Source organism: Equus asinus, chromosome 29 (assembly GCF_041296235.1).
Source record: "Equus asinus isolate D_3611 breed Donkey chromosome 29, EquAss-T2T_v2, whole genome shotgun sequence".
Lineage (NCBI taxonomy): Eukaryota > Metazoa > Chordata > Mammalia > Perissodactyla > Equidae > Equus > Equus asinus.
The window spans coordinates 31,380,060-31,399,344 of record NC_091818.1 but is presented as its reverse complement, the minus strand read 5'-3'; the positions used below and the strand labels follow the sequence as shown (position 1 = coordinate 31,399,344).

The following is a 19,285-nucleotide window of genomic DNA, read 5'->3' as shown; positions in this document are numbered from 1 at the left end:
TCTGGGGGAAACGCAGCTGCTTCCTTTCTCCTTGGAGGTTCGAGCCCCTAATCCTTGCCACTCAGCGAACCAGAGAGAGATGAGAAACCTCTGCTTCCAGGATATTTGGAGGGTATCTACAATAGACTCATGCGCGGAGGAAGTGGGCTTCAGCCCAGCAGCTTGGCGGCCCCTAGAGCTACAGGCCTGCTGCGGGGTCACGGGTAGGGCAGGCAGGCTGGAGCCCAGGCTTGGCCGGGAGGCGGGCGGGGCACTGCTGGGGGCCCCGGGCGTGGCCGAGAGTCAAAAGCGAGGCCTGGCTGGAGCCCACTGGGAGTGGTCTTGGACCCGCGCGAGGCTTGACAGGCACTACTGGGCGTGGCCTAGGGCCGGGCAGGGGCCGCAGGGCGTGGCTTAGGGCCACGGTGGGGCGTAGCCCGTGGGACTCGGCCCAGGGACACAGGGGCGGGGAGAAGACGCCGGAGGGTGAAGTGGGAGGGGATCGGGGAGAAGTTACAGGTCCGGGAAGTTGGCCCTGGCGGTCCCGGGGGAGACGGCGGCGCGCAGCGAGCGGAGGGCAGGTCCCCAGGAGCCGGAGCGGGCGCGGGAGCTGTAGGCCGGGTAGGAAGTGTGGGGTCCCCCGTGGGGAGCTTCGGCGACCGCGCTCTGCGCGTTAATCCCTGCAGCGAGCTCCGCCCTGGGGAAGGAGGTTGAAATCAGCCCGCGCTTTGGGGAGCCTTTCCCCAAATGCTGGGGACGCTGCAAAGACGGGGATCGTGAGGCCGCGCGAGGCCTAGGGGGCTGGCCTGGGCGTGGAACTGGTTGCCCCGAAGTGTAATGTCTGGCGAAGCCTGACTTGAAACCCGAGGCCCTGAGTCCGGGCGGAGCGAGGCCCAGGGGCCCCGCGTGGCGCTAGCTCAGTGCTGCTCGGCACAAACGCTTCGGGTCGTCGTCGGGCAGCTGCGCCGGGGTGGAGAGCGTCTTTTCCATGCTGGTTCTCCTTTAATAAGCTTTGAAGCCGTACCTCTAAGCCTTGTGCCGCAGCTTTGCCCTTTATGTTACCGTCTCCCGGTTTTTCTATCGTAAAGGTATTCCAAACACACTTAGGTGCGCCTTCCCTATGGACGGAAACATGGTATTTATAGAAGCGAGGTGGTGACATTTGTGAAGGCGCCTCAGGCACAGTGATACCTCCGAGGGGGCACGTTTACAGATGAAAACTTCCGCTTGTGTAAAAACACGAGTCCATTCGTTCTTAGAATCGCCGATACAGTGGAGGAAGCTGACAAGCCTGTACTCCTATCCTGAAGGATCACACATTCTTTGTTACATAGAATGAACGTCAGGAAGAAAAGAGCTCTAAGACTTGTGACACCTACTTAGCCAGTTACATTTTATTTTGCATAGACCGGGGGGGGGGGGGGGGGGGGGGGGGATACAGCAGTTATCCTAAAGGCCCTATGTAATTCCAGAAATAACCAACCACCTTCAAAAAGAAATCTCAGCGCACACTGCAAAGAAAAAGATAAGACAATTTGCTGACTGTTGATAGCAAGAGAGCAACTTAATTTTAAAGTGATAATTCAAACAAAGTTCACGAAGTGCTACTGTATGAAGTTATGTTTTCATTTGTGGAGGCTAGATGTTGCTTTATTATAAAAGCAGATCACACGAATTTTTTGGTTTCCTGGTGCATATAAAATTTGTGTATACTGTAGTCTATTGAGTGTGCAATAACATTATGCCTAAAAAAACAATGTACATACCTTAATTAAAAAACACTTTATTGCTGGGGCTGGCCCTGTGATCTAGTGGTTAAGTTCAGCGAGCTCCATGCTCCACTTTAGCAGCCCAGGTTCAGTTCCTAGGTGCAGACCTGCACTGCTCATTAACAGCCATGCTGTGGTGGCATCCCACATACAAAAATAGAGGAAGACTGGCACCGATGTTAGCTCAGGGTGCACCTTCCTCAGCGCAAAAAAACTATATTGCTAAAAAATGCTAACCATTGTCTGAACCTTCAGCAAGCTGTAATGTTTTTGCTGGCGGAGGGTCTTGAAAAAAAATGCAATATCTGCAAAGAACAATAAAATGAGGTATGCCTCTGAACAAATATATATATTTTTAATATACATATTTATATATAGTCTTTTTAAATTTTCATCATCCTTCCAAGTTTTCCAATACAGAGGAATGTTCATGGGTTCATTGTTAGGAGATAATTCTTCTCAAATATAATTATCCATAGATGCATTTCAGAAATTATTTTGTCACCAAAGGACATTTGAAATGAATCATCCATACTTACCATTGACTCAGTTTTTTAAAGCAGCTTCAAAGAGTATTTTAAATATGATTTCTTGGCTATCCTATTTCAGAGCCAAGAGTGTCAGACCTAGGTTTTGCTCCCAGCGTCTTGGCGGCAATGTGTTTGCTCTTTGCCTCTGACTGACACAGAAGGGAGCGGGCAGCGGGCAGCGTTTTGCTTTGGGGAGAGCTGTGCTGCCTTCTTAGGGATGTTGGCTATAAATTCACTCTCCCTAGAGGTTAGCAATCAAAGTTCTCCCCCTCTCTCACTCAGACGAGTGATATGATGATGATAAATGGCTTGGACATGACTGCCCCAAGCACTAGCGTGATGAATTATGTTGTTTAGGGCATGACCAAAGATTCTCCATTGTCAGTCTGCAACCCTGAATATTGGCAGGATTCATAAAGAGCCTTCTGCCAATTTTGGCCTTCGCTTTGCATATTAAATTCTCTGTTTCCACAGGTCATGTTTCTTAGTTCTTAATCATCTCTGTCTTCCCCTGAATTCACTTATTTAATCAACCTTTTGTTTTTTCTGTTCCCTACTCACTAGAAGGGTGGAGTGGTCTCACATTTGTGTTCAGTAAACATTGAGTCTTTCTTCACAGAAACTGTTAAAATAGTAATTAGTAGTCCTTTTCACTAAATCCAGAGTAATAACAGCTTATCTTGCAGTGGCTTAATTGGGTAATTATTTAGTGTTTGAAAAGCCCTTTGAAGAGAATATTGGTAAATACTGTTGTTAATTTAATGCTCCTTTGTGTAACTGAAAGTCTGCTGCATCCACGAAATCCTCAGTATTATTGCCTACTGACAAAGATTTCTTTCTTAATTTTGCTTACTATTTTCAAAATTATATATGTATCGATTTGTGAAATATTTAAAATATTTTCATCAACTCTCCAAGTTATCATCTTTATACCATCACATTTCTACATGTCAGCTATGACTTCCTTATATATCTGAAAAGTTCCGTTTTATCAGTTGTGCTCTCTAAAATTTGGAGGAAATATACAGCTGGACCCTCCAGTTCAGGGATATTTCACATCCTACCGCTTCTACGTATGTTGTGTGTGGTATGTGCTTTTCAGCAAGCTTTCCTATTAAGTGCTGACAAATAACTGAAATAATGATTTATTTACTCTGAGTCCATGCACTGAGCAATCACCTGATTGTCATCAAAATTTGTCAACAAGGGTTAGATTGCATTGCACATGCCTGGCCAGCCCTTTTGATGAATTTTCTACTCACTCTATAGACCCAGAGCCCCTACATGTAATTAAAGGCCACTTCGTAGCCTGGATTAGACAACTTTCATTACTGACTGTATTAGTTTGCTAGGGTTGCCATAACAAAATAGCACGGGCCGGGTAACTTCAACAACAGAAATTTATGTTTTCCTAATTCTGGGGCTAGAAGTCCAAGATCAAGGTGTTGGGAAGTTTGGTTTTATACGAGGCCTCTCGTGTCCTCACATGGTCTTCCCTCTGTGTTGTCTGTGCCTTAGTCTCTTCTTCATTTAACTACACAAAATAGTCACATTGGGTTAGGACTAACCCAGCAACCCCGTGTTAACCTAACGACCTCTTTAAAGGCCCTGTCCCCAAATACAGTCACATTCTGAGGTCCTGGGAGTGAGGCTTCAACATATGAATTTAAGGGGACACAATTCAGCCCACAGTACTGACCTACAGTAATAGTGGTCTCTGGAAGCTACCCCTTTTGGAGTTATTTTCTTTGATCATCAAATTGGAGCAACCAAATGATGACTACAAATCTTTGGAGGGTCCACTTAGTTCAGGAACTTCTCCTTACCATTACGTGGAGGACAGCTTTATGCTTGTGACTTAAAACATTGAAGTCATTAGCTAAAAACTGAAAAACCTGAAGCAACATTATTAAATGAATTCTATATAGCTGTTCACCATAAAATGTATATAATCAAGTAGACCTTGCTAGCGGAAATTATAACCATCCAAATATTTGTTATTACAACTCACAAATATTTCTACCCAAAATTTCCTGTCTGAATCAAGAACTTGCTATGACTAGTCCACATACTTGTGCCAACAAAAAGGGCAACAGGGGGCCAGCCCACTGGCGCAGTGGTTAAGTTCACAGGTTCTGCTTTGGCAGCCTGGGGTTGGCTGGTTCAGATCCCAGGTCCGGACCTACCCTCTGCTTGTCAAGCCATGCTGTGGCAGGCATCCCACATGTAAAATAGAGGAAGACGGGCATGGATATGAGCTCAGGGCCAGTCATCCTCAGCAAAAAGAGGAGGCTTGGTGGCAGATGCTAGCTCTGGGCTAATCTTCCTCAAAAAAAAAAAAAAAAGGGGGCAACAGGATATAGAGTGTGCTGTGGTCTTATCTCACATCTTCTCCCTAGAGGGTGACATCTTGTCTCACATTGTTTAAATGTGCTCTGCATTATTGCTTCCAGATTATCAACTGAAAATGTCTAAGAAAGCAGAAGGGTCTCTGAAGAGAGTCAATGAGCCTCAGAAGCTAGAAAAGCTTTCACATTTGAAGAAATATTTGGAATGTGAAAGCATCAAAGACCTCAGTTTGACCATTTCCTGTCCACCTCTCCCACACAGCCTATAGTTGATTCTGGAAAGCTCTACAAGGTTCTGGAAAGCTTTACAGTGTTCCTCCAGAATAGAATAATAGTGTTTTTTTTTTTTTTAAGATTGGCACCTGAGCTAACAACTGTTGCCAATCTTCTTTTTTTTTTTATTCTTCTCCCCAAAGCCCCGCAGTATATAGTTGTAGATTCTAGTTGAAAGTGACTCTGGTTGTGCCATGTGGGATGCTGCTTCATCATGGCCTGATGAGCAGTACCAAGTCCGTGCCCAGGATTCAAACCGGCGAAACCTTGGGCCGCTGAAGTGGAGCACGAGAACTTAACCACTCGGCCACGGGGCCGGCCCCAGAATAATAGTGTTTTTTTAATTCTAAAAGAAAAATATCTTTTGTAGTTAATGAATAGCCAGAAATTCTTAGAGGATTGTTACGTTGAGGATATAAGAGTAAGTAATATTTGGGGGGCTGGTCCCGTGGCCGAGTGGTTAAGTTCGCGCGCTCTGCAGCAGGCGGCCCAGTGTTTCGTTAGTTCGAATCCTGGGCGCGGACATGGCACTGCTCATCAGACCACGCTGAGGCAGCGTCCCACATGCCACAACTAGAAGAACCCACAACGAAAAATACACAACTATGTACCGGGGGGCTTTGCGGAGAAAAAGGAAAAAATAAAATCTTTAAAAAAAAAAAAAAAAAAGAGTAAGTAATATTTGGGATAACTGGTTGGCAGTTTGAATGAACACCAAAACATTATTTTCCCTTTAAGAACTGTTTTTATTGGAATTTATTGTTGAAGCTGTGTGATGGATACACAGGGGTTCATTATAGTGTTCCCTCTACATTTGTAAACTTTTGAAAATGTCCATATTAAAAAGTTTAAATAAAATAAACAAAATGTCCATATGGAAAAGTTTAAATAAAATAAAATTTTTTAAAAAAGAAGAAATGAACAAAATATATAGTTTCCAATAATGCAAAATTTGATACCATCACGTTTTCAGGAACAGATTAAATTTGAATAATGAGATATGCATGCACATGTAAGACGACGCACAGGTAAGCAGAGTGTGGTTTTTACTACCAAGCTCCATTGTTAAAAGCCTTACCCAGGAAAGGCTACAAGAGTGCTAGTTTTGACCTAGATTATCTGACACATGGTTTTATTTATCGCCCCCTGGTGTAGGGCATGCCTGTCACTTCTGGTGAGTTGGTTTCTACCAGTTCTAGAGCTTCCAGGGCTGCATTTTCTCCAAGTCCAGTCTTTAACTTCAGAGACTTTCCATTTGACCCTGTACAAATCCCTTTCACACAAGTCAAGAAGAGGCCACCCACTTCCAACGCACCATGCCCGGCTAATGCCTTCTGCCCAATGCTTTCTATAAAAATGTCCTCCACCATTGCAGGAGAGATCTCTACAGGCCGACACTAGGCAAGAAAAGATCTCAGCTCAGAGTCCTTCAGAGGAACGTTACTTCGAAGCCCTGTCTCCTGCCTGTCACTGCAGGTCCCCATCCAGCTTCTCCCAGCTTCCACATGTAGGATTAGGAATTGTCCTGGGCCTCGCCTTGAGTCTCACTCACGTCTCTGCACAATTCTAAGGCCTGATGTAGATTCCCTTTTGCTTCCGTGTTGCTTTGAACTTGCCCCGTTATCATTCGGGAAAGCACATCTTCAAGGTGTTCTTCTTTCTGCTGGGTAACTCAATGTTTTGGAGCAATTCAGTACATAAAAAGTAAAGAATCTGCTCTTTTAAGTACTGACGTTACTGAGACTTTGAGTTTGCAGCCATATTTGATCTGGTGGGTGTACGGGGAGGGAGAAGTTTCCAGCAAATGGAGGGGCAGCGCCCCATTTTGACATTCTTCATTCCTCCCACGGATTGTCTTTTGACTTTTTGTCTATTAGTGTATTTCAGTAGAAAGATCAAAACATCTCTCAAGCTAAAAGATCCAAGTTTAATATGATCTCATTGAAGATTCTATATAGTTCTATATATTCTTGTTTATGGAATTTCATTTAATTGTTAAATTTAAAATATACAAAAGAACTATACAGTTTCTAGCATTAGGAATACTTCATGGACCTTCACTACTACTAATTTGTGAATTAATCAAAACGATTAATTTCTAAATTCCTTTGCTTTTTGATAGCCCAAGTCAGAATTGTAAAAGATTTTTTATGTGGATTTTTCATAATACATTATTTAGGGATACTATAGATTTTTGTGAACCTGTTTCCACTTCTTTATTTCTATTTTTGTGTTAGTAATACCTTGGCTAAAATATGTTTTCAGTAATTATTTCTATATAATTTAATGGTTTTTCAACATTAGCATTAAAGGAGAATTTCTTTCTTTGTTAGTTCTATACAAAGAATGATGTATTAAACTTTAGAGTTTATTCTATAAAAATTAGAAAGCTTACCAAATGGCCGTACTATGTCTGACCATAATGTCTTGATCCATATTCTTTATGTGACACGTATTATCATATTTCTATTTTTAAATCAACATCATTTATGTCAACAATTATAGGATCAATAAAAAGGTCTGAAAGTTAAAAATGGAGAACAGGTTTCTCTGCCTAATTAGAAGTCAAGATTATATTTCTGATGAGTTGGGGGGAATCTTATCCTCGGAACAGGAATTAGTTCTTTAATAGGCCAGAGAAATTAAATGTGTTACAAGACATTGTAGGGATGTTAAATGTCCTTTAATTTTCATACACTCAGTATAATATTCATCAGAATGAAGGAATAAATTCATCATTCATTAATATTCATCACATTTGTCAAATTTGATTGATTCTTATGTCATCCTTAAGAGTGTTTGCTATGCCTTTGCTCTAATTATTTAATATTTTTCTTTAAACCAACACAGTGTTTTACTTCAGCCTCATCCCTTCAATAATGTCCATGAAATCACTGGCTTGCAACGTCTATTACTTTTTTCTAAAACACATTAAAAATAAATAAATATGTGTTTAAAACATTTTTAAATGCCCATGTATCACCTAAAATCAGTTGGAACCACTAGTGGGAAATATATCACACCTTCTGAAAACACCGACAAAAACCAAGCAGATTATTGTTGATTATTTTTCACTTATCTCGCCATCCACTAAAGAATATAATAATTCTTGGTTGTAAGGTTGGCACAAAATGGTTTTCAGAATAGTTTCTGTACTTGTACCATGATGATTAGAAAATGTTGAAACTATATGTGTGTATGTATATGTGTGTGTATATATATGCACACACACACACATATGTACACACACACACATATACACATGTACATGGATAGATAATGGATTGTTTTAGCTGTTATTTGAGAAATAGCCAAGAGTTTTCCATTGCTGAGACAGTACCATTTATTTGAAGGCTAGTTGAAGCCACCATTATTTTATACTAGTGCCTCTATCTTACTCTTATTCATAAGCAGTATAAAGAGTGATAATTAAAAAGTAATAATCTGGGTTGTGAGGTATTTTTATTTCATTCTTCCCTTAGTAATACTCTGTAGTTTATAGTAAAGTAAATACTGTAATATGGTTTCTTAGAGTATAGTTTGCCCGGATGGGAGATCAGAAATGGAATTAACATAGAGAAAGATATCAGTAGGTTTCACATTCCTAGTATGGAAATGTTCTGCCTCATTTTCCACTACACGTCTCCCCGTTCATTTAACGTCTAAACATGGCAAACTAATGGGGAGCTGTGGCCAAGGTTGTGTAGGGGTCATTTAATGGCTCTTCACTTAGAATCATAGAGCTTGCATCTGGAAGCAGCTTTGGAGATCAACTCATTCAACTCGTTCGTTTAAGAAAACTGAGGCCCACAGACTAAGTGATTTGCCCAAAGATGGACTTTTAGCATATCAACTTTTTAGTAACATTTATGCAGTTGGCAAAGTTCTAGCTTTTCTTCCTAATTGGGGAAATAGTGATGTGTTCTTAAGAGCAGTATGTTGTCCCAGCTGGGTGCATTCGTCCATTTTTTAAATATAGTAAGTTAACATTAATCTTTAGGGACACTCAAGATATTTTATAGCCACTATTGTTTGTATCAAATAAAAGGGTAGCCTCTTGAATATTATCAGGAATCATTTCTGTTGCCTTTAATACGTTTGAACGAGAGTAGTGTCAAGATATATTTTACATAATAAATAAAATTTCTGTTCTTAGTGCACTTAGATTCAAACATCCTGAGTTCTTGATTTTCTGGGGGTTTTTTTTGTGAGGAAGGTTGTCCCTGAGTTAACATCTGTGCCAATCTTCCTCTATTTTGCATGTGGGACGCTGCCACAGCATGACTTGATGAATGGCGTATAGGTCTGTGCCTGGGATCCGAACCTGCAAACCCTGAGATGCTAAAGCAGAGCATACCAACTTAATGACTATGCCACTGGGCTGGCCCCATTGGTTTTTAATCTGTATGTCTAATAACAGAGCAAATAATAAAAACTGATAATCAAATGTGATAAAAGTAAGTTTCCATATGAATTCATAATGAAAAATGTATGAAATGAGTTAGTATGAAGAATAGGCCAAGAAGTGAGAGTTTGGTTTCACATGGTGCCTAAACAAGAACTCAAGGAAGAACAGGATAACAGGTGCCATCGACTTTACCTATGAAGTTAAAAATAACTCCTAAAGAAAGGATAGCTAATTGTCTTTATGTAATAAGTTTATATTGCTCCACAGCTTGTTGGTGAAAGTAGCCTTGAGCTCTTAGAGAGCAGATCTTTATCCTCATTGTGTTCCAATTTAAAATGTGTTATTACTTCTTTTTGAAAACTGAGCCATGGAGTAGTTCTGAGATCTCCCAGGCACACACGAGTCGAGAAAGGGAAAATTAGCAATCGCTACCCCTCGGAATGCTGTGATTTGCCATAACCAAGAAGGCAAGCGAGTCTTTAATAATACAGGACACATTGCCAGTTGTTGATTGCTCTGCTGTTAATGCTACTGGAGAGGACTTATTCCAAATCTGTTCTCTGTGTTTTCAGACCCACAGCAGCTCTGAAACTGGTCCATTTTTTTCCAGTCACGTTAATTTACTCACCCATCCTTAAACATTTATCGAATGCCTGCTATGGGCCAGTCGTGGTGCTGAATGTTGGCTGTGACATTGTTCTCACTTAAACGTTGAGAGGGAGGATTCCTGGAGAGTTATGACAGTCTGTTTGCAGTTCTCCTGGGGTGTCCCCAGAGCGTTCCGGAGGATTAGAGGCCCCTCAAATGAACACATTCCCTGCCAGTCTCTGCAGTGTGTGCCATTTGTCACTGACACAACATAGTCATTTTGCACCGTGGCTTCAAACTAAGGAGAGTATGGGGGGCTAGGCAGTGCTTTTCTGAGCAGGAGTTTCCTTTTTCTGGCCTTTGACCCGATGCTTCAAGAGAACATCTCTGCTAGTCCTTCTCTTAGCAATAACGAACAAGGTTCGGCTTCCACTCTATGCACTGAAACCAGTAGAGATCAGAGGAGCAGTTTCCTGCCTATAACCTGTTCTCGCTTCCTCCTTGGGGTGGCGCTGTGTCTGTGTCCACTACTAGTGTCTTTGGTGGCCTTCCTTCTTCCCTGAGTTAGTGACTACAAAGACGCCAGCTGGACTCTTAGGAACCCTGACAACATGCACCCCCATTTCTGCCACACCGTCTTTATGTTTAATATGTTTAACCCTTTAGTTATTATCAAACATTTTCCCTTCTGAACACTTTATTTATTTGCTCTCTCCCCTATGTAGTGCCAGTTACTTCAGAGTACTTTATCATAAGAGTATTAATTGTGTTTACCTATATACTATATATATAATTTGTTGTAAACCTGATTAAATTATAAACTCCCTGAAGACAGGGACCATGTCTGCTTTTTCTTTCTATACCACAGAGAAGGGCTGAGCAAATTTATTACTGTTGCGTGAGTCCTAAACAAACAAAAAGGAAAAACAAGCCAAAACAAAAAATTTACATCTTGTGAAAGGACAGCTATTCAATTAAGGGCAGTATGGCAAATCTTACTGCAAGATGCAGTGACATTTTGAGAAGAGAAATGCTTTACTGCTGAGCATCACTTTTTTTTTAAGCTTTCATATCATAACAACATGGCTCCATCACAATTAATCTTATATGGTAATGCAGTGACAACGAGATGATTTCTCTGGGGAATCTATGCTAATACTATTAAAATGCTCTTACAATGTCAAAATGATTGCAGTGAAAGCATGTGGGGACTGTGCTTATGTGATTATGATATTATAGTGATGGGCGATTACCATAGGAAACTACTAATTCAACTCTGCGGGGACTTGCATTATGAAGCCATTATAACATGAGATTATAATGACACAATAACTGGGATGCACATTCGTGAAGTGAAAACTAAAAGCTAATTTGAATGCAAGTAGTATTTCCATTAAGTTGTAATTAAACACTGAAAGCAAAGCTTGTTTAAATTTGAGACAGAGACATACAATCCAGAAATGAAAACTGGGGGTGAAGAATGCACGCCAAGTATGAGCTTAAGAATGGCTGGAAACCATGTATAGCTCTGCCCTTTAGTACTTACGAGGTGGGAAGCTCACATCCAAGTGGCCTCCCCAGACTTTCTCCCTCTCTGCTGGCCCACGTAAGTAACCCAAACCAGGATCAGGATACAAGAATCTTGGAGCCAACTCTCATTTCTACCACTCCCACCACTTCACATTGCACGCCTTCTTGTTTCATTTTGAAGTGGGCGTGATAGTACCTTATCAAGAGACTAAAACAAATTAAGTAAACTTTTTTATATACAACAAAATTAATCCATGTTCCAAATCAAACTAAACAGATATTGAGCATAAAGGAGAAGACGAAAAAAACTAAAAAACATTCTACTCTCTAGAAATGACCAGTATTAGTATCTCTGGGTATTTTCTTTCACTATTCTGTATGCATACTATACACAGTTTTTCTTCAAAAATAGGTATTATACAATACTTTTAAAATCTTATTTATTCATCCTGTCCCTCCCAGTTGCAAGATCTATTCTTATCCAAGAGAATCCAGTTGATAAATTTTTGTTTGTCTGTAAAGGTCACCTCAAGCTGGACGATTTTACATGCCACCCGGGAAGCTCTATTTTATTATTGGGAGTAGTATTTGGCAGGGTTTATGCTCTGCCTAGATCAGCTACAGGACGGTTCTATAGTAAATTCCCCAGATTCTATTAGCAACACTGTAGGTACTTCATTAGCCCTTCTCTCTGTTAAAGAATTAATAGTGCATTTGAGAAGTCGTAAGAGTTCTAGTTTGTTCTCAACTTGTAATTATTATATGGCTTAGGTCAACATAAAGATAGATTATGAAAAACTAGGAAAACTTAGGAGCTACTGAACTTGTTAGATATCCTCCTGCATTTGCTTGTTCAGATGGACACACAATAGCTAATATATACTCCCTCCAAATTATGACTCAAAGTGGTTATTACTCCTTGGTTTAAATATAGTTAAGATGAGCTTTTTGTTATTAAGTATTTAGTTCACATTGAGATATGCTGTATGCTTTAGAGTTATTTTTATTACCCCTTCTTGCAACAACCAATTTAAGTAGGTAAGTTTAAATTACTTGAGTCCTTATTTTTATAATTAGGAAAAGGAAAGCACAGTGCAATTAAGTGGCTTGCTTCCTGTTATCCAGTCAACAGTGGAGTTGCAATTCGATGTCCTGGTCCTGGATAATTGTAGCTTCTTCCGTAGACCAGTGAGTGATGTTACCTCTGCATAGTCCTTCCACATTAATGGACACCAGGATCACTTAATGTGCTGTTTATGGTAAATATCCACATGGTTAAATATAAACAACACTAGCCTGACAGGTTGAGAGACTGGGTTCTAGTCCAGGCTATTTGGCCTTCAAAAGATCAAGGATTCAGTTTTTGCATCTAAAAATGAAGTCTTTGAATTAAACAATCTCCATAGTCCCTTCCAGCTCAAAAATTCTGAGATCAAATAGTAATTAACATCTGGGGCCGGCCCCGTGGCCCCGTGCACACTCCGCTTCAGCAGCCCAGGTTCATGGGTTCAGATCCAGGGTACAGACCTACACCACTTGTCAGCCATGCTGTGGCAGTGACCTACATATAAAGAAGAGGAAGACTGGCACAGATGTTAGCTCAGGGCTAATCTTCCTCAACAACAACAACAAAAAGTGATAAAGGGGCCAGCCTCGTGGCCGAGTGGTTAAGTTCGTGGGCTCCACTTTGGCGGCCCAGGGTTTCACCAGTTCAGATCCTGGGGATGGATGTGGCATCACTCATCAAGCCATGCTGAGGCGGCATCCCACGTAGCATAACCAGAAGGACCTACAGCTAGAATATACAACTATGTACTGGGGGGCTTTGGGGAGAAAAAGAAAAAAAAAAAGATTGGCAACAGATGTTAGTTCAGGGCCAATAAAAAATAATTAACATTAATTGAAACACATATTTTAATGGTAAGTATTATGCATTTTAATATTTACTATTAACAAAAATACTTATTTTTACCTACTTAAAAACCATTCATCCAAATTCAAAACCGTACCTTACTTAGATGCATTTAATAATTTGCCGTGTTTCAGCAGATTTTTAGTTTGACTTACAATTGTCTTTTTTATTTAGGAAACTAATTAAAATTATTAAAGTGGCAGATATAAATCTAATCCAAAGAAGAGATTAAAATTATAGCCCTTTGGTATACCTGCAGTATTGTTAAAGTACGGTTAGAACTACAATGAAGGTGACCTCTGCTTACATAATTGTACAGATAATTGTATTGAATAATATTTAAAATATATGACATTCTGTGAATTCTTAGGAAGCAGGTGATAGCAACGATTGAGGTATCAAGTTAAAATATAGTGCTAGAAACCTTTCTAAATCTTTTAGGACACCTTATTTTTATGGGGAAAATAAACAATTACATTCCCTTTACATTCAAATGGCAAACGTGTGCATAGGGATTAGTTAATGAAAAATTTGTTATTCGGCTTTTGGAAATTTTCCTGATTTTGTGAGGCTTTTTATCCTGAGAATTGAGAATTCCATCCAAACAGTTTTTCTGGCATTTCAAAGATTGGGAAAGAGTGATTATTGCTCTATGACACACGTAGTTATTACAGATTTGCCCTTGATCCTATTGTAGTAAATCAGTTTTCAGGAGTAGAAATAAGCTGTTTTTTACTTTATTTTTAGTGCATCCCATACTAGTCTTCCCCCCACAAAAAGCTTTCTGTGTCTGGTGTCACACTCTCTTAGGACCAGGCAAAATTTGTTACCTTGCCTTCTTTTCCAGACGCATTTGTAAAGCCTATCTCTAAAGCAATTTTTCTCAAACTTAAGGGCGCACAAATTCTCAACAAATTTTTTTGTTTTTGAGGAAGATTAGCCCTGAGCTAACATCTGCCGCCAATCCTCCTGTTTTTTGCTGAGGAAGATTGGCCCTGAGCTAACATCCGTGCCCATCCTCTTCCACTTTATATGTGGGACGCCTACCACAGCATGGCTTGCCAAGCGGTGCCATGTCCGCACCTGGGATCTGAACTGGCAAACCCTGGGCCACCGAAGCGGAACGTGTGTAGTTAACTGCTGCGCCACTGGACTGGCCCCTCGACAAAATTTTTGATTCTGTGTTTTCATTTTTATGATAATCTAAACAACTCTGAGCATATTCTGGATCAATATAACCATCTTACAACCAAATATTGCCATGGGATTTCATTATTTGTATCTCCATTTGCTTTTCAGACTTCAATGATACAAAACTATTACCTAAAACCACAGCATCTATCTTTTTTTATGATTTTTTTTTTCCAAACTGCAATCTCTGTTTCCCTGGGAGCCATGACTGTATTTTCTGGGACATCAGGAGGTAGTTGATGGAGAGAGCGGTGCCATAGCCTGGAAAAGTGGTTTGAGCTCCTTAATTTCCTTTATTAGAAGGAGAGTTGGTTTATAAACTAGATCATATATGATAACTGCATGTAGGTTTGTTTTTCAGAGTCTGATTTTAGAATCTCTCCCACTATCCTAAGGGTAGAACCAAGAGTCAAGACTTGATCAGTTTTCTGGTCTTTTCCATTTTTTCTAGCCCTACGATTTGTACTGTCTTTACCATAACTAACTTTCCTCCCAGCATGACCTCCTTAGGACCAGGGCCCACTCATCTCTCTGTTGCTGAGAGAAGTATGTGGATACAGGGAAGGAGGCTGAGACAACTCAGCCAAGCTTCTGATAAACCAGCCAATCAAAGCCAAGAGATTATACATCATGATAAATTGGGATTCTTGTCCTGTGTTCTTTTGCAGGAAAAGGGCAATGCATATTTTCTTTGGGCACGTTTTAGGTGTTCATTAGTAAATGTTGGTTGAATCTCAAAGGCAAAACCTCAGAGGTCATGGTTTTTATATGCTATTTTTAAAGGCCTCCCAGGGGATGTTTACAGAACCAACAGCAGCAGACTGCCTTCAGTGAAAATGGAAGCTAGCTCATCATCCTTGCCTGAATAACAGCCCCATTTCCTCATTGGTGAAATGGGTACAATAATAATAAAAGTGGATTTCATTTCAAAGTGTGTCCTATACTTTGTGACTCACCTTCTGGTGGTCCCTTGCCTATTTCACAAGGACATTAGGAGATTTAATTAACGTGCAGTGTGCCTTAAGCTCTTCAGAGAAACACACAGCATTATCACTGTAGATCATACTTTCCATACTCTATAATCTGTTGAAGGTAATGAAACCAGCAATATAGAAAGCCAGGGCTTCAGTGCAGAGTTCGTGAAGACATACTCATACAAGGTTATATGAATAGTGGTCGTCATTGTTTAGAGAGTTGAGTTCAATTGCTGAACTTTCTAATTGTTCTAAGTATTTTGATTTAATTTTTTCCCAGCAGTATTCAAGTCATGCTGGTTTTAGTCAACTTTTACAACTTTCTAATTTTGTTTTCAAACTATGATTGAGAAAAGTACCTTATACAGCTATCATTCTAACACTTTTGTAAGTTAGAGGTGGGGGGAAAAGAGTGCTCATCCAGGCTTCCTCTCCCCTGAAATGTATTCCTGCTCTTAGAACCACTAACAAACAATGAAAATTGTTTTAGTTTCCTAACTCATCTCCTGGCCTCCTGTCTCCAGCCTTCAGCCTGTGCTCAGGCCGCCCATTCAATTACCATCCCAACAGGTCTCATCCTCTGGGGCTGGCCCATGCATCATTGTTTTCTGCTATGGACCTGACGTGCAACCTGTGTATGAGCCTCTACAGATTGCTTACCAATGCTGAAACATGCCCTTCATTGCTCATGCCACCAGAATGCCGCCTTGTAAAAATCCTCTTACTGTTTCAGTTTCGCCTAAATGCCACCTCCTCCAGGAATCCTTCCCGATGTCTCCAGTACTGGTGAATGTTGTCCAGACAATACTCCCCAGAGTGCTTGCTTTGTACCTCTTTTCTAACATTTTCTGCACTCTGCTTTATATCATAGGTGTCCCACTAATATAAAGAAAATATCAATCTTGCATTGAATGTTCACCACATGCTGGGCACTGGGTTGGGGCCCTTCAGCCTCCTGCAGCAAGACTTTTCCTTTTTAATCTTTGTTTCATCCTCCTTGGGACATAGTAGGTCCTCAGCAAACATTTGCTACATTGAATTGAGATGAACTCAGGCGAAATTTGTGGGTGCCTGGGAAGCAGGCTCCGTGATGTTGCCTTCCTGTGCTCTGAGAATTTAAGGCCCAAGCTATCCCCTCAAACCTAGGAATCAAAGCTGCTTTTCTTAATATTTCGAGAAGAATGACAAGAGCTGATCACATGGCTATAAAGAGAGGCCACAATGCTAATGAAACATGAGATTGCTTTTGGCTGAAATTATGTCCCATCGGTGTGGAATTGAAGGGTGGATAGAACTCAAACTGCTCATTGGTTGAACAGATATTTATTGAGCATCTGTTCTTGCCAACACCTAATACAGCTCAGAGTTGGTAACTACTTTTCTGTGTGTGGGAATGGAATCAAGGTGGAATGGAATCAAAACAACAGATAGTTATACATATGACTCCTTTTCATTAAATATGGCTTAGCATTTCTATCAAATATGGCATGGACACATGGGGTCCGAGTAGGCAGCAGGTCATGTTTTGGAAGTCACTAGAACAGGGCAAGGGGGGCTAGGATGAGGCCAGAAGAGCCTCAAACTCTCCTTGCAGTGGCTCTCAGACCTTTTTTGCACGACTACCATTTTTTACACCAAACAGGCTAGGTCTGACAGTCTAAAAGCACATACATGGCACTGATTCTTTTTAACTCTGAATTAGCTAAGTAGGGTAACGAAAATCAAGACTTTTGCTAAGAGTCTACTATGTGGTCTTCAAAATAAAGGATTTGAGATGATTTTATGGGAAATATCTTTTAGACAGATAGTTTCTCATGAAACTAGAAGGCTTCCTGTTGTTCGAGGAAGATTATTTTAAAATTAAACTGCCTTAAAAAGAAATTAGTGCAGATGGTCCATACTTTTAAAAAAATTAGCCTAAGAGCCATTATTCAGCTTTACTCCTTGTAAAGGAGTAGCTGCAGCTGAGAATCACTGCACTAATTTTTCTAAGTATTTTTAGTTTTCTGATTTATAATTGGCTTCTACCAATTCCGATAAGAAATCTCCTTGAAGATAAAGTCACCTGCTGTTGTTTATACATGCTCGAGTCTCCCTCTTATTAAATAAAGAAAAGTTAAAAAAAAAAAAAGCGTATGTATTCCTATGTACTATTGTCTTGGGTGCAGAAGAATAAGCTAAAATGGCGTGTTTACTACATTCTGAGAGCTTAGAGTGTGAAGATATAGGAAAGTTGAAAAAACAAACATGGCATCAAAATCTATGGATTTGGGGGAAATACTTTCCATGCTTTTTAATAATTTTTAGCTGTTTTGACTCAGAGAAATATTGTGATATGTCATAAAAGGGTTGTGCTATGATCTCAGAATTATCTATTGTCAGAAATATATTAAAGAAATATTCCAGGAAAAAAATTTTTTGGCCCTTTTCTAATAACCGTTAACCTGTTTTACTTCTCTGGGCCTGATTCTACTTCCCTGTATAATTTCCTTGCTCCTTTCCTTAATATTTGTTTCCTCGACTTTATGTGTCTTTTGTGCAAATTACCTCAAATCCTTTGTGGAATAAGGCTGGATTAAAACAAGCCAGCGTATAAATGTTAATCAAGTACTAACTATGTGCCAGGCACTGCAGGGGCTGCGGGCCGAGAGACAGACATGGACTCAAAGTCTGATGGAGAGTCGTGAACGTAAGGAGTGAGTGTGAAGGTGCCAGGAGAGAACTTAGAATCAGCATCTGACCCAGACTGCTTGAGCAACAAGGAGGAACATCAGGAAAAGCTTCTAATTAGCAAAGATGCCAAAGCCCCATCCTGAAGGCCTAATAGAAGTTAGCCAGGGTGGGAAATGGGTTGGAGAAGCCAAGGGGGAGTGAGCTGGATCTGTAAACTCAGAAAAAAGAGGCAGAGACGCATTCAAAGACCTTGAGACAGGCGCAGACATGTTGGCTGTCTCCCATAGGCCCTACCTGCCTGGCCCAGGTCTCAAACTTAAGGAATCAGTTCATTAAGGAATGCTCAATAAGTATTTGTCAAATCTATGATAACTATTTTTTTATGGATAGAGAAGCAAGATGCTAAAGGGTTAATCTGTGGGAGGCTTCTGCAGAGAGGTAGATTGGGTTATGGGGAGAAGGTCCCCCAAGCGCCTTGTGACCAGGAGGGGTTGTAGAGAACGTATCTAGGGACCCAAGTCTAAGGTGCCCTCAGGACCAGACAAGCTTGGAAATAGAGAAAGCTTCTGAGGAAATGATACTAAGTTGAGAATTTAGCCAGAAAATCAGTGAGGGAGAAAACACAAACTGAAATTTGTAGGAATACCCTACGGTGAAGTCTGGTTTTGTGTTTGTGTGTGTGTGATGAGGAAGACTGGCCCTGAGCTAACATCTGTTGCCAATCTTCCTCTTTTTGCTTGAGGAAGATTGTCCCTGAGCTAAGATCTGTGCCCGTCTTCCTCTATTTTGTGTGTGGATTGCCGCCACAGCATGCCTTGATGAACAACATATAGGTCTGCATCCAGGATCCAAACCCACAAACCCCGGGCAGCTGAAGTGCAGAGCAAGAACTTAACGACTACGCCACCAGGCCAGCCCCAAGAATCTGGCATTTTTAAGTAACTGAAAGGCCAGGGAGCAGAAGGATCAGAGAGAAAGGGTAGAGTGTGGAATGAAATAAGTTTTGGAGAAGCAGGCAGGAACTAGATCATGCAGTGCCTTATAGGTTATGCCAAGTATTTTGGACTGAATCCTAAAGGAAATGGGAAACTTTTAGGGAAAATTTTTAAG

General features: G+C 40.7%; 2 protein-coding genes across 2 annotated transcripts in view; one reads left to right on the top strand and one right to left on the bottom strand.

The window, feature by feature from the left end:
• Positions 1 to 19,285, bottom strand: part of RSU1 (Ras suppressor protein 1) — a 308,922-nt gene that overhangs the window by 9,985 nt on the left and 279,652 nt on the right. The window lies entirely within an intron of this gene.
• PTER (phosphotriesterase related) overlaps positions 428 to 19,285 on the top strand; it is a 56,681-nt gene continuing 37,823 nt past the window's right edge. The window contains exon 1 of the mRNA XM_044762183.2: positions 428 to 600. The gene's annotated coding sequence lies outside the window, so the exon portion shown is untranslated. The remainder of the gene's footprint in view (positions 601 to 19,285) is intronic.